The sequence below is a fragment of the Lontra canadensis genome, unplaced genomic scaffold (genome assembly GCF_010015895.1).
Source record: "Lontra canadensis isolate GAN:19392208 unplaced genomic scaffold, GSC_riverotter_1.0 scaffold49, whole genome shotgun sequence".
Classification (NCBI taxonomy): Eukaryota; Metazoa; Chordata; class Mammalia; order Carnivora; family Mustelidae; genus Lontra; species Lontra canadensis.
The window spans coordinates 4,012,138-4,028,147 of NW_022631043.1; positions in this window are offsets into that span (position 1 = coordinate 4,012,138).

The window sequence follows — 16,010 nt, forward strand, 5'->3', positions numbered from 1 at the left end:
GAACCACTAAGAAACGTGGATGCCTTGGTAAGCTGCAAAGACGGTGATAAACCACGTAAAACTTCAGTGGCCCACATCTCACTGAAGATCGTGGGAGTCCAGAGGATTGGGAGATGCAGACACATTCCCTCTGAAGTCAAAACTTATTGCACGTTGTACTCTCTGCCAGTATAACAAAAACTAACATGATGCTGAGTGAGTCTTTGGATCTTGGAGGTGATACATGGATCATCATATCTGCTACCCTAACTCATTTTCTATGTAACCCATTAGTCTGCCAGTTTTTAATAGATTATGACAAAAGAAAGCATCTGCATCAGGCTGGCCTTCAGTTTAAGCATCTCTTCCACATGAGCACTTGGATTGAATAGATTCAATGAAATTCAAAGTATCTCTACAAAATTCCCCTTTTGATATGCCCCAATCAGAAGATCATAGAACACACTGTGTTTCCACACAAAGCCAAACTTTCTGTTTGAAGATAACTACTGTCTTTTTGAAAAAAGGATCTCTGACTTGCTATTGTATCCTGAAAAGACTGCAATTAAGAGTAAGAAAATATGAGTACAGGTGAAGGGGAAGGGAACCACACTATGTTTTGGGCATCTAATAACTACCCACATTTATGGGAGGCACTCTACATACCCACTGCTCATTAAATCCCTATTGTCTCACAAAATATGAACTATTTTTTTTCACATTTTGCATATGAAGAAATGGAACCTAAGAAAAGTCAATTCATTTTATCCAGATCACAGAATGTATGCACTACCTGTCCTTTGAGAACATGGGCTGTGGACTTTTTATTGATTTTATTCCCAGGACTTCAAAGAGTGCCTACAACAAGGCATAGGAATTTTAAGAAAATGTGTCAAATGAATGAATTTCTGGAAAATAAAAAAAGACTGTATATCCACAAAACCATCTGTCTCCAACCTCTCCTCATTTGCACTCTACTGGAAAGACTTCTTTGATTAAAAAATAAATAAATAAATAAACAAAAATAAATAAATAAATCAGAGTAAGTTTGAAAGCTTGGCTCTTAGAAGAATTTTTGGTTTGTTTCTAATTAAGATTTCTTTGATGACAAAGAACAGCACTCTAATTCTGGGCATGGATATTAGAATTTCTAGGTCAAGGATGACGTGGTCTTCAAGTCGCAGGCTCTCACTCATCTTCCTGCCAGAGGCCATGAAGCTCTTTAAGGTCCTTAGAGTCTCCGTGGTGCCCACAATCTGCAGAAAGTTAAAAAAAAAAAAAAAAGGAAAACCAAAGAGAAACTTGTGCTGGGACTACAACCTCTGAGGCTTCACAGAGCCACCTCATTCTTTTCTGAATTCTGATCTTTACATGTATTGCCATGTTAGAAGTGTAAATTCCTGAATTAACCTTTTTAACTTGGTTGTTGGTAGGCTTTAAAGTAGAGGCTGGCAAATCCCCCCCACCCGTTTGCGTCAGTGCGTTTTATTCTCATTCCTGCACGTTTTGTCTGTGATTGTTATTGAAGCACAGGGCCGTTCTGGAGTCCCGGTATATACTATGCCAGGACCGACCGATGGAGTTGCATGGACATATTTCTATTCAATACCACACTTCGCTAAGAACATTCAGAGAGATGTTCTTCCTAACAAAAGAAAAACGGACAAAAATACAGAATCGTCTGAGTCAGAGGAGATGGGCCTGGAATAAATTCAGTTGCGGACAACCGCCTCAACCCCAGCTCGGAGAGACAAAGGTTTGAGATTCAACAGCAGTGTTTTTTATCCAGCCTGGAGACAGCCAACATGTCCAGAAGTATAGCTGAAACAATGAAGCCATTTTTTAGAAATCTATTGATAACATGCTAATTACAGAGTTAATTTGTATATGTATGTAAATAAGACCAATACCAGTTATTAGGAACCAAAAGACATGTACATCACAGAAGGTTCCTTGGGACACAGACAGAGCTCAGAATGCACATGCAAGGAAGCAGATGGGGACAAAACTTTCTGTTATCTATTGATATTAGAATTTGTTGCCAAAACTGCCAAGGTTGAATTGGGAAGTGGGCCTCTTGGATACAGGTTCAGCTCCATCATTTACTAACCTAGGAAGTCACTCTACTTCTCTTGAGTCCTGGTTTCCAAATATATCCAACAAGAAACATAATAATACTTCCCTCATCCTGCCTGCCAGCAGATTGAATAAAATTGTTCCAAAGTGCTTAGAAAAGTAGGTTGCACATGGTAATCTCTCAATGTATGTTAATTCTTATTACTTTATTCTTGATAGTCCATTTTCCATAAGCACATAAAATAAAATAGACATTAAATATGTATTTTGTAAATTTTAGACCATGAGCATAGCAAGACTCAAAAATATTCTAGCTATTATCACAAGTGATTTTATTAATAGACCCTTTTAGATGTTTTTTAAAAAATAGACTTTTTCCTGATTTAGCCAATTTCCCTTTTAAGAGATTTCCCTAGCCTCACCTCACATTTCAAAACACTGAAAGCATTTCTGTAGAAATGAAGGGAGTTACCGCAGACTTGTACCTATGTCCTGCCTGGATGGAGTGAGTTCTATCAAATATCTTTATTACAGGCATTTTATATGTCTTCCTTATCCCCATGCACCTAAAACAGTGGGGGACATACATGACTGAGTGTAACTTCGTAAATTCAAATGTTTGATGGATGGTCCCATATCTAGATAGATTGTGGGGCAATTAGATGAAGAGAGAGCCAGGCCATCTTCTTCTCATGGCTGGCTATGTCCACTAACCCAGCTCTTTATCAGTGATAAATATGGCATGTTGATTGGTTGCTGAGTGTTTTCTAGGTGTATTTCTCATTTGTTTCAGAGTATGGACAGAGAAAGAGTTTATTTACTGCATACCTTCAAGCACCCCAACAGAAAGAACATCCCTAAATATCCAAATTGTGGTGTGAAGGACAGAATGGGCAAATGGGCACAGCAGGGCAAGCAGCACCCATTTCAAGGTGTTTTAAGAAGACGTGTTTCTGGGGCACCTGAGCATCTCAGTCTGTTAAGTGACTGCCTTAGGCTCAAGTCATGATCTTAGGGTCCTGGGATCAAGTCCTGTACAGGGCTTCTTGCTCAATCGGGAGCTGCTTCTCTCTCTGCCTGCTGCCCCTCCCCCCACTGGTGCACTCTCTCTCTTTGACAAATAAATAAATAAAATCTTAAAAAAAAAAAAAAAAGATGTGTTTCACCTACATTGCTGTTTATGGCAGATTGATTTCCAAAGCATTTTATTTCACATATTTTTGATTATTTTAAAGAATTTGTTTATTTGTTTATTTATTTGAGAGAGAGAGAGTGTGAGATCCAGACAAGGAGCAGAGGAAGAGGGACAAGCAGACATTGAGCTGAGCATGGAGCTCAATGTGGAGCTTGATCCCTGGATCCTGAGATCAAGACCCAAGCTGAAATCAAGAGTCTGATGCTCAACTGACTGAGACACCCCGGCAGCCCCAAACATTTTAAGATCATTTTGTCAACATAGATTTTAATATTTTCCAAAGTCAAGCTAAAAATTAAAAAAAAAAAAGTATCCTTCATTAGAAAAAAAAAATTAAAGATTTTATTTATTTATTTGACAGAGAGATCACAAATATGCAGAGAGGCAGGCAGAGAGAGAGGGGGAAGCAGGCTCCCCGCGGAGCAGAGAGCCCAATGCGGTGCTCGATCCCAAGGCCCTGAGATCCTGACCTGAGCCCAAGGCAGAGACTTTAACCCACTGAGCCACCCAGGTGCCCCAGAAAAAAATAAAAAAAAATTGATTGTGGAGCAGTGAGTACCAATTTAAAATGAATTAACTGCAGCTTTTACTTCACTGACTCCATGAAAATACAACCAGATTACAACCTTCAAAATAAAGACATGCTTCTTGTTTAGGTATTTTCTTAATTTCCACTTACAGTCAGAATTCCATCTAAGTAAGATGGAAGCAACTTTTTCTTTTTTTTTCCTTTTCCTGACTTACCTTTGGACTTGGAAAACCTTGGCAATAGCCATTTGAACGCCAGAAGGGACATGAATATCATTCTGTATTTATCCAGTGCTCGAGATGTCCGATGTAAAAATCCAATAAGTCTTTCTCCTTAAAGAAAAGCTATTTACAGTGAGCTTTCCCCCTCAAGGGGACATATTTACTGGCTCTATGTCAATAATTCTGTGGAGGAAGCATGGAGATTATAATGGGAAAAAAGTGGCAAAAGATAGAATTAGTAGAATTGTGAGTTTGGCTTTTCTTACCAATGGTGAGGGTAAAACTGAACTTTATTCTGAGAATTGCTAATTGCAGAGTAAATGTCTTTCAGTAGTTTAGTTTTTGTGAAGCAAAAATAGTATATAGAGAATGGTATATATGAAGAAGGGGCATATAAAGTAGGAAGAATTTGCAAATATAATCATTATTATTTCCCTTATTGGAGTAGAAATGGTCCAGAGAGGTAAAGAAAAGGGAAAACCAGATCTAAATAAGCTCACTAAGTTATATTCCAGGGTACAGTTAGATGTCGATGTGGGCAAACATACATAGAGAGTCTGGAGATGGATTTTCCCACATTTATGTAAGGTTGGCTACATACCGGCCATTTTTTGCAGGTAAAGATCTAATGATCCTACAGTTCTCAGAAACCTCAAGGCCATCTATTCCTTCCCGGTCAGACCCTCTAGTCATCTCGGCAACATGACCTCCAGGTCATCTTTAGGCACATTAGTGCCTAAGGGACAGGACATTTACAACGGACAAAGAATGTTTCTTCTGGAACAGCCCTAGTGGAAGAAGATTCATAGACAGCGTGAAGCACAGAGAGGAGGGCACCAAGTATATCTGAATGTTTCATAACCATGTTCACGGGTCCCAATGCCTCCAAGAGCAAGAATGTCCTCCTATTCTCAACTCTATTCTGCCATCATCATCACATGGTCACATGGTCACAGAAGGAGTGAGCCTTGCACTGGGCCTTCATCATTAATGGGGAAGTATTTACTCTCAAATAATATTTTCTTCATCTGTTCTCTCAGACCAACATTCTGACTTTTGTATCTTTCCCAAGTTCCATGATTCTTTGATCATAGGCGCTATATCTCAAATAATACAAAGGAGGAAAGTTGACCAAGACAATGAAGGATTGCTTATCATTGCCAGGTGGTTGTTCAGGGTACAGGGAATACCTGATGACGAAGGTGTGTGTCAGAGCTTAATCCAGGACTACCTGTGGCTACACAGACATGGATTCCTTGTAACAGTGAATGGGGACACGTGGGCCACTCCCAAAACACCCTAACTTACCTTCTAAAATCTAAATCCCGTTGCACGGCCTCGTACCACACGGTACACTGGATTTAAGACTCTGTAAAATTATATAAGAGTGTTTTAGGGGTGGTATCATTTAGAACTGCATTTTCTATTCTTTACTTTTAAGGACCCATGTTTGCATAGTCCAAATTGCTCTTATATGAAGTAATGATACAGGACTGTTTCATTAGATTTTCGTTATATCTTAACAAATTTACTATAACAGAAACAGTCTCCCATCAGCATCAGTGTAGATCATTGGTAGATCATATAAATCATTGGAATAGAATTGAATTTTTGTAAATGAACACCTACATCTAAGGTCATCTATGGAAGAGAATGTGTGCAAACTTAATATCTGATAAGGTCCTGGCTGCCATTGACTTTCAAGTTTTCTTTCCCATGCATTTCTTTGTATAAGAACTCAAGGGCCTGAGACAGGGGAAGCCCAAATGTATTTACTCTGAATTCAGGCCTTTCTTCTACCTTTCCAAGGTAAAGAGAGATGGACAACCCAAGAAGAAATTTCCCTTTTCTTCTTTAGCACCATGACAAATTTTAGGCAGTTTCTCTTGGCTGTCTTTTTCCTTTTGGCCCTTTATGGCACAAAGGGAAAGGAAAAAAAAAAAAAAAAGAAATATATGAGATATCTATATATCACACACTTACCAGGGAAAACCAAGAACCCCTAGGAGAACCCAAGTTTTTAAGGAAACATAACCCATGGTACAAATTGTCCAAAATGTAACTCCAGAAGAGAAGCAAGAATACCTAGATATGTCACCATTTCCCTTTTATATTTATAATGCCTTTATTCTTCCACTAAAAGATTGTACTCCCAAGTGCTATGACTTTCTTACTTTGTCAGCCATTGAAAACCTTCTTCTAATCTTCTCTAAATTGGCAATATATCTTGGTATTTTTATATGCCTTGAACTAGAACTAGAAAACATCATGTCATCCATGGCTAAACACCATCATAGAACACTGAAGATTGGGATTGCCCCAAAAAACCTAGATCATGTGTCCATTGCATTTTGTCACAGATTCATATTCTCATGTATCACATATCTCACAATGTGACCCCCTGGTCTTGCTCTGTGATAGCTTCATGCTCAACCTCTACTAACACTCTGCATACTACTGAGTCACTACTCTTTGACAGGTAAATGGAGAGTGACTTTCCTCCCCTCAACTGTCAGCAGTACAAGGAAAAGCCCAGCTCTTTGAGCTTTATACACTTAGTGTGAAGGACTTTGGACAAAATAGTCTATCCAGTGAAGGGAAGCATAAAAATTAAGTGAACAAATCTCATTCTGTTTATATAGAAACTCTTTGGGGACATTCATCTTCTCTTCTCTTGGGATCTGTATGGCAGCCAGCACAGGCATGGATTTGTCTTCCTGAAGCCCCTTATTACATGCTTAACTCTGAATGAGTCACGTAACTTTTCTGAGACTCAGAAACATTCTTTGAATAATAGTGGCTAATAATAAGCTGTTCTGCAATTTAAAGCAAAAGATGGTTATAATGCATAAACAGGTGGGAATCTCAGCAGATAAGTAGAAATTATAAAAAAAGGAATGAAATGGAAATTGCAAAAAAAAATAATAAGCTGTTCTGTTCTTACTTTATTTTGAGGATTAGATGAGAAAATGGTCTTGGTGGGGTGTTTTAAGCCATAGAGTTACATAAATGTTAATAAGAACATCACGATAACCATATACAGTGTTCTGTAGTGTAAGAGGTGCTGAGAATCCAGAGTACAAACTTCCCAATAGCGAGTAGTAGAAAGGACATGGATGGCTGACTTTGAATGAGGCCACTATGTGCCAAGTCATCCTGTACTTCCGTTATCCCCGGAGAGTAAGATCTGTGAAAACCAATGGGCCAGTTGGACTTCGTACCTACTGCATAGCCAATGCTTTACGCCTCATTGAGGACCCTCCAGTGACCACCTCACAGAAGGTAGTCTGAAATATCAAAACAGTCATTATTGTTGTAATGAGCTTTCATGTTTAATAGCTCCGAGCTTGAAGGATAGCTGGCTTTTCAGAGAGCCATCTATACAACAGTATGGTTCGCCACTCCTGAGGTAACCCAAATGCCACAGACTCTGTCACTGCCATGGCCTCAGATTGAACAGAACACAGTGTGTGTGGGTTTTTAATCAGAGTAGACAGGCTAACCAAACCACTGCCTAACAAATGGCTACTTCTCCTTGACACCAGGAGTCCTTCAGCAAGGGCATCTGGAAGTCACTGGGCTTAGTAGTACCAAAAATAGCAATAATAATACATAATCACAATAGCAATAGTCCTGAGAAAAACGGAACACATTCATGTGTCTCAGGCCCTCGGTTAGCTTTTCTACATTGATTATTTTTAATCTTTAAAACAAAACTATGATTCCATTATGCTTAGGTTATAATTTAAGAAAAACAAGTGTCATCATTTATGGTTTACAGAGCATATTCTTATGGTTTAAATCACTGTGTGAGTGTGTGTGTGAGTGTGTGTGTGTGTGAAAACCTGTGAGTGTAATGGAGGGATCTTCATGTTCTGCTACTGAGCAAATACGGGAATAACCCCAGAGCAGAGAGGTCAGAATGCGTACAGTCAGTAGAGGTACAGGCAAAGTTGGAAACTTGCTTTCTTCTAGCTATAGCTGTCTTTTTTTTTTTTTTTAACTTTTACATATTCTGTATTTTCAAAATTTCTTATCGTTTTCCTTAAAGCACATTTTTTTTTCCTTTTAAATGATACATTTGGTTGATAAATGTTAAACGATAACCTTCTTGAGTAGATGCTCCAAGAATTTTTTTCTCTTATGATGAAGGCTGCCCCTCCATCCCAGGCCTGCTCTGTAGAATTATCTGTTCCCTCATGTTCTAGACTCCAAAGATGCATTCAGCTTTCTGCACTGGGCTCTCTTCATTGACTGCCAAGACCACCTAGAGATCCAGAGACCCCTTTTTCCCTTCTTAAACAAAAATTTTTAAAGTACCCAAGCCATGTTTTTGTTTTGTCTGTTTCCTCAAGGATTTTACTGCTTTCCACTGCAGTCTAACAGAAGCTTAGAAACATAATAAACATAGAAAGGTGACCAGGGACCCAGACGTTAGTGGATTTTTAAATTGCTCATCCTGGGCTGAAGTTCTCCTTTCTCAGATGGTAACTACAAGCCCCATGGAACTCTGGCTCTGCTCTCTAGATCTGAAAGTTTCTACCAACATCTCTTTTCCCATTTAACAGTGAAAGACATGCTCTTCCTTCCATCCTTTAAGATGTATTTTTACTATAATTAAGACTGAAATGATGATTCATCTTATGTCAGTTCAACTCAATGGGAGTTTATTCATCAAACACTAATTTGTAGGGTAACCCATGAAGATGCATTACTAACTCACATCATGTCCCTTCTCCCATGTCTTTCAATAAAACTGCAACGACAAAATGCCTTAATGATCACAACAGTGGGATATTTGCAGGGAGCTACAGAAACAAAATTTACCTTCATTGCAAGTAGGCTGTCTTCATCACAGGGATCTGCAGAAGGTCTCCACCCAAGCGGGGACCTTCCACAAACCATTCACCAAACACATACTGAAAACAGATTTATTCTGAGGTTCTTATAAGGAGATTTGTGTTGGGGCACCTGGGGGGCTCAGTGGGTTAAACCTCTGCCTTCAGCTCAGGTCATGATCCCAGGGTCCTGGGATTGAGCCCCACATCGGGCTCTCGGCTCATCAGGGAACCTGCTTCTCCCCCTCCCTCTACCTGCCTTTCTGCCTACTCGTGATCTCTCTCTCTGTGTCAAATAAATAAAAAAATCTTAAAAAAAAAAAGGAGATTTGTGTTAAGAGACTAGAAGGGGCATCCAGTATAACAGCAACAACTTAACGTTCCCCATTACACTTCTCGGAAACATGTGTACCTGAGCTCTGGTGACCTACAGGGGATAAAAAGACATCACAGGGATAGAGAGATTGGCTCTTGTATTTGGTGGACTCTCTCTGCCTGATCTCTTTGCAGAAATGCTTTACTAAACTGTCCCATAACCTATAATTGAGGTAATTAATCTTTTTCTCTTCTCAGTATACGATCCCATTTGCATGCTTTAACAGCATTTTAATAATTGAAGATTTTTCATAATTATCAGGCGTTAATCACTACATTCTAGGCAAAACATCCTATACCAGACATCATTCAGAGTTGAGATGAGGTTGAATATATGGGAAAATAATGTCAGGAAAGATTCCTGCTCAGCAGATCAGTAGCTAAGGAATTGCCATGTTGATGAGCACCAGTCATACACTAATTTTCCCCCAAGGCCTGCTCTAATAATTACCACATATTGGGGTCAGAGAAGCTTAGTGCTAAAATATTTTAATATTTGTTCAGCATTAACCTTCTTCTCCCATTTATTGCCAGCAAAGGATTTAGTGTTATCATAAGTCAGAATAGCCAACAGGCCCAGGTATCAGCATAAATACTCCCTAACAAATTCTTCAATTTCCTAGCTATTTGTTTCAGAATATATTTACAGACCATCTCTCCACATTTCTTTTACTTTAGGACTCTCCAATAGAAATATCTATGCTCCTGCTTTACACATATTGGTTATCTGTGATCTTCTGAAATGAAATGCCTGTCTGAATTCTAGAAAGTCAAGGAGGTCATGGACTATCTAAAATAAATACAGCAGTGCCTCAAAAATACAACAGGTGCCCGAAGAGAGATGAGGTCCCAAAGAAGATAAACATCAAAGGTCTCACCATTAATCTGCATCTTGAAGAAGGGGAATAGGCAGTAAACTTTTGAAAGAGTCACAATGTGCTTCTTTGAGGTGAACTTTCTATCCTGGTTTAACCTACGAAGTTAATTTGCTATTTGAGAATTTTAGAATATTTTAATGCAATCTATATTTGTGATTGCCTCTCTAATGTTACCCCAGGACCCGAGGATGAGCAAAAATGCTGGAGAAAGACCCTTGGATCTAGTGGTAATGACTATCATTTGCATGACACTCGTGCTTTACGTCATCTTACAAACAGTCTAGCACTGATCACTCTCTTCCTTGATGCTCACAGCACAACATGCCCCAAGGCACCTCCTGTTTCCATATCAGACTGGATTCAGGGAGTTTGAATATGTTGGTTTTACAGTGATTGGGAGTGATTGATCAACACCAAATCCCAGATCTTCTAAACTCAGATTCTGGGTGCCTCAAACTTGATTGTGCCTTCAGCATGAATATATTATCTCATCTAAGAGATAGTGAATAATAGTAAATATTCTAAGGTGTTTCATTACTTCTCTAAACAAGTCTGAACTTAGAGGTCCTGATTTTGGGCTCCCCCTAGCATTACATACTTATCCTGTCATAGTAATTAGCTCATTCTCATTATCAGCTTAATCATATATCTTCCTTGAAAGAAGGAAGCATTGCTGTGGGCAGGGACGATGCCTATCATGTCACCAAAATATTCTATTTTGGGCAAACACTCAAGCAAAATAAAAATATATATATAAAATGATAATAAATGCTAAAAAGAAAATAAAGTGGGGAAGAGAAAAGGGGAGTATTGAGGAAAGTAGAGATTTTATATCGTATAGTTAAAGGCAGCCTCCCTGAGAATGTTAAACTTTGATCAGAGCCCAAAGCTAAGGAAGCAAGCCCTGAGGTACCTGAAGGAAGAAGGTGCAGGTGGAAAGTCTTGAAGCAGGGGTTGGGACTGTGTGTGCCAAGAGGAGTTAGGACACACTGAAGTGAGAGAAAGGGGGTCTCAGGCTGTTGGGAGGCACAGGTGCTGGCCCCGTGGGATAGCCTTTGGCAGGGCCTAGGCTCCCATTCCTGAGTGAAAGGAAGCCATTAGAGTGTTTTGAACAGAAGTAAAAAACAACCTGATGTGATACTTAATTTTATGGGTAACTTGACTGGGCCACATGATGCCCAGATATTTGGTTAAACATTATTCTGGGAGGTCTGTGAGGGTGTTTCTGGATGAGATTGGCATTTGATTTGGTAGGCTGAGGAAAGCAGACTGCCCTCCACAATATTGGTGGGCACCTTCCGATCTGTTTAGAAGGGGCTGAGTAAAACAGTAAGATGGACGAAAGGAGAATTTGCTTTCTTCCTGACTTTTGGAGCTGGGATATCTGTTTTCTCTTGTCCTCAGACAGGGCTTACACCATCCGGGCTGCTGGTTCTCAGGCCTTTGGACTCAAATTGGAACTATACTCCCAAAATCTTTCTTGAGTTACAGATGGCAGATTTAGGGACTTCCCAGCCTTCATAATCCCATGGACCAATTACTCAAAATAAATCTCCAAAGAACCCTGCTAACACACTTAATAACTTAAAAGGATCTTGTTGGCTATTTCATTGAGATCAGATGAGAGCTAATTCCTCTTAAAACATGATCCTTCAGAGGAATGCCTTGAATATGATTGGGAAGTTCAGTTAATATTTTTTTGAATGAATGAGTCTGATAAACTACTCAAACTTGTAAAATCTTACTGCTCCCTTCCATCTTTACAAAATACTTTCATTTGGGAAGAGGTCATAAGACTTCAGGAATAAGTAATAGGAAACTAATGGGAGGATGGGCTTTTCAAGCAACTTCTAAATATTGCCACATAATAGCCACATTATATTTATGTTTAGTTTTATAATGAAGATATTTTGAATAAAATTTTACATAGATTATTCCTAATTTTTTTCTGTGTTTACTGTTATCTATATCTTTTACTATGTCATAAAGGAATTATTCCAAGTATTTGGATCTGAAAATAAGAATAAAAAGGTTTACTGCCTAGAACTCTTGGGAAAATTAGTTGAGATGATGTGAGGGAAAGCCATTACAAATTTAACTATTAGAAGTAACCACTCACATTTTACTTTGAATTAGAAAGTACCCAATCACATTATAGTGTGTGTGTGTGTGTGTGTGTGTGTGTGTGTTTATTTAATTAGTTTGTCTTAAGCAGGATTGGAAATATATCCTGGTAAAGCTGCATCAAATTCTGTGTTCAAACAGGAAACCCCAGCTTCCTATATATTATTAAAATATTAGAGTTAAAATATCTTCAATCTTCTGCCACCTCCATCATTTGAAATGAATAAAAGAAACTCAAAGTAAATCCATAGCTTTAACAAGACTCAAAATTTTCATGAAGTAGATGAATTATAAAATGTCATCTCTGTGGGATAAGGGGGAGGGAACCAATATAAAAAGGAGAAATATAACATTATTAGTTTTATTTTCCAAAGTACCATGGCCATTTTCATCCTGAACAACATATTTTTTATTTACATTTTTGAAACAAGGTGGATTTTTCTCTTTCCCTGAGTTGAAATATAGATAAAGACAGAAACAAATGAACAGTGTCAATATTTTATCTATGGAAATTTCAGGTATTTTATCAGGTTTTCTTATTCCTCTTTTGATTATTTAGCTATGAGGCATTTTATGACTTTTTTTTTTTTTACTGTACACAGTCAATAATATCTTTCTAGATGTAGCTGAAATGCCACCTCTGTGAGTCAAAAGACCACAGAATTACAAAGGTAGAGCGTATCTGCAATGTTTAATACAATTGCAATCATCCTTTCCCCAGGTTTTGTTGTTGTTTGGAGACAGATTTATATCTGCAATTATGACTGTGTTTGTTTTCTCAGACTTTCCATTTCTCTTTGCTACCACTGCCCTTTCATAGGTACCCTGGGGGCACCCTCGGAACACCTTGGAGCAGAAACAAAGATGCAGAGAAACAGAGATCCTGATTCTTGTATGCTGATCAAATCATATTGGTCCCAATGGCTACAGGAAGTTGGAGAGGAGGGCTAGGAAGAGAGAAAGGACTGGGAGAAGAAAGGAAAAATATGGAAAGAGCAGAAACCTCTGGGGGGCAAAGGGGAGAGGTTGAAAGGAGGACAAGGGCAGAGACTCAGCACAGAGCTCCTTTCAAGTGTGGACCCTCATGCCTCTAATACAAGCCTGGATAACAGGAGCTTGAGTCCTGGGAGCTCATCAGCCCCATAGGGAGAATCTGAGGATGTGGGCATCTTTTGTAGCCATGGCACCATTAAGGATTATCTTATACCCTTGAATAGGACTTAATCTTCCATATGTATGATATCCTTTTACAGTGGATTAACCACCAGTATTTTTAGTCTGTTTTCTTTTAAGTTGCTGTAACTTACTTTTACTATGAAATAAATATGCACTCAAGTTAAAAAAAAATTATAAACACATGCACACACACACACACCTCATAAACTTTATCCATAAGTCTAAAAAGCAAATATAGTAAGTAATCCAACTTTGCTATCTTTATTCAAATTGTTTTGGCTACTCTAGATATATGGAATCATCATTTTGGGAAGACACATATTCAATAAGTCTTTTCTACAAGAAAGGCCGCTGGTATTTTGATTGGGATTTCAATGAATCTAAAACTTAATGAGAGAAAATTGAAATTTTAAAATTTTGGTTCTTTTAATTCATTACCATTGTAAACACTCGTATACACTTTCATTTAATATTTTCCCTTTTTTCTCTCAGTGGCATTTTGTACTTATTCAGAGTACAGGTCCTACACACATATGTATTTTTTAATTTGTCCCTAAGTATTTCATTTTTTTGGATGCAATTGGAACTGGCAATATTTTAAAATTTAATTTTAAAATCACTTGTTACTTATGTATAGAGGTACAATTCCTTTTTATATACTAAACTTCTATGCCACAACCTTGAGAAATTCACTTATTAGTTCTATGAGCTTTTTCACAGTTTCCATGTGATTTCCTACATATAACATAAAGTGCTGTGAACATAAAATCAATTTTACTTCCTTCTCTTGAGTATTCATATTTTATTTATTTTGCTTGCCTATTGAAATACCCGGAACCTCCAATACAATATTAAATAGAAGTGGTAAAGGCGGAAGTCTTTGCCTTTTTTTCCCAGTCCCAGGGGAGAGCAATTGAGTCTTCCTTAATTTAAAGAGAAAGAGACAGAGAGAGAATGAATGAGATCGGATAAATACCAGAAATTTAAGAAAATATAGTTTTCTACAGATCAATTTGGGTATCGATAAAAATATTACAGAATAGAAATAACAACTTTATGGAAATAAATGTGGATATTTAGATACATTCCTAGAAAAACATATCAACACTGAAAAAAGAGAGATTCTAAATAGCCCTGTATCTTTAAGGAAATTATTCTATGCTATAAAATCTTTCCACAAAGAAAACCCTAGGTATAGATAGCTTTGTCACAAAATTTTAAAATATGTGTACAAAGGCAAAGGCCAATAATAACGTATACAAAATTGAAGGATGACACAATATGATGTTTTATTCTTCTCAATATGAAGACTCCTGAGGAAGTTATCGTGATTAGAACAGTGTGGGATCAGCACAGATGATTAGCTAAAAGCGACAAACAAGAGAACTGAAAAATTTCCCCACTCACCAAATATAGGGGATTTATGACAAACGTAGCATTACAGAACAGTGGGAAAGGACAGGTTTTTCAATCATGTTGTGGAGACAATCAGATGCAGATACTGAAAGATATTACAATGGACACAACCACATACTAAAAATAATTATAAGTTTTAGCCTGATTCTAGATCTAAAGTAAAAAATGAAGTAGTATACCTTTAGACAACTTATCAGGAGAGATTTCTTAAGTAGGGGAAAAAATCTTAACCCCAAAGAAAAATATTAATAAAGTAGGTGCTACTAAAATTAAGAACTTTTATTCATCAAAATACTTTATTAAGGATGCAAAAAGTAAGTCCACAATGTGGGAGAAGATATTTATGACCAACTCTAATAAATAAGTCTCATAACTGGAATGCACATGAAGAATGCCAGCAAATCCATAAGAAAAAACCTATAACCCAATTAAAAATGGGAAGTGGGTAAAGACATAAACACACACTATCAAAAGAGGACATAGAAATGACCGATAAATATCGTATGTTCAAAGAAATGTAAATTAAAACCATAAAGATTTGCTACAAAACAATCACAGAAAAACTAAAATAATAATAAAGAATGGCAATACTAAGAGATGTCTAATTTCATTTATGTAAATGTGGAAAAAGAGGACGACACTAATTTTGGTGTTAAAATTCAAGATAATGGCTATCCTGAGTAGGACAGAAAGATTAGTGTTGGGAGAAAGCAGGAGACAGCTTCTTAGGTGTTGATGATGTTTTATTTCTCAAATGGATTTTAGTCACCAAGTACTTTCACTCTGTGTTAATGCTTTGAGCTCCATATTTGGACTTTTTGTTTTCTATATATATACGTATTTCTGTATATATATATATATACACACACACACACATAATAAACTAAAATTAATATATATATCAATAAAACCTTATTAATCAAAGTAAGAATAAACAAAATGAGACATTTACAGAGTTGATTTTAAGCTGATAAAATGAAACATCATGATAATATATTTGATAATTTATATGGAGAAAAATATGTCCTGAAAGTTAGAAATTTGACCCAAGGAAAAACTGAAATCCTGAATAAAAAATTGGCTCATTAAGGAAAGCAAATTTTTAGACATAACAAAATAACACAACACAGACCATGCCCTCAAATCCTGACTGACGTACGTGGTAAACATTTACTAGGCATGTTTTTACAGTCACTAATTTAA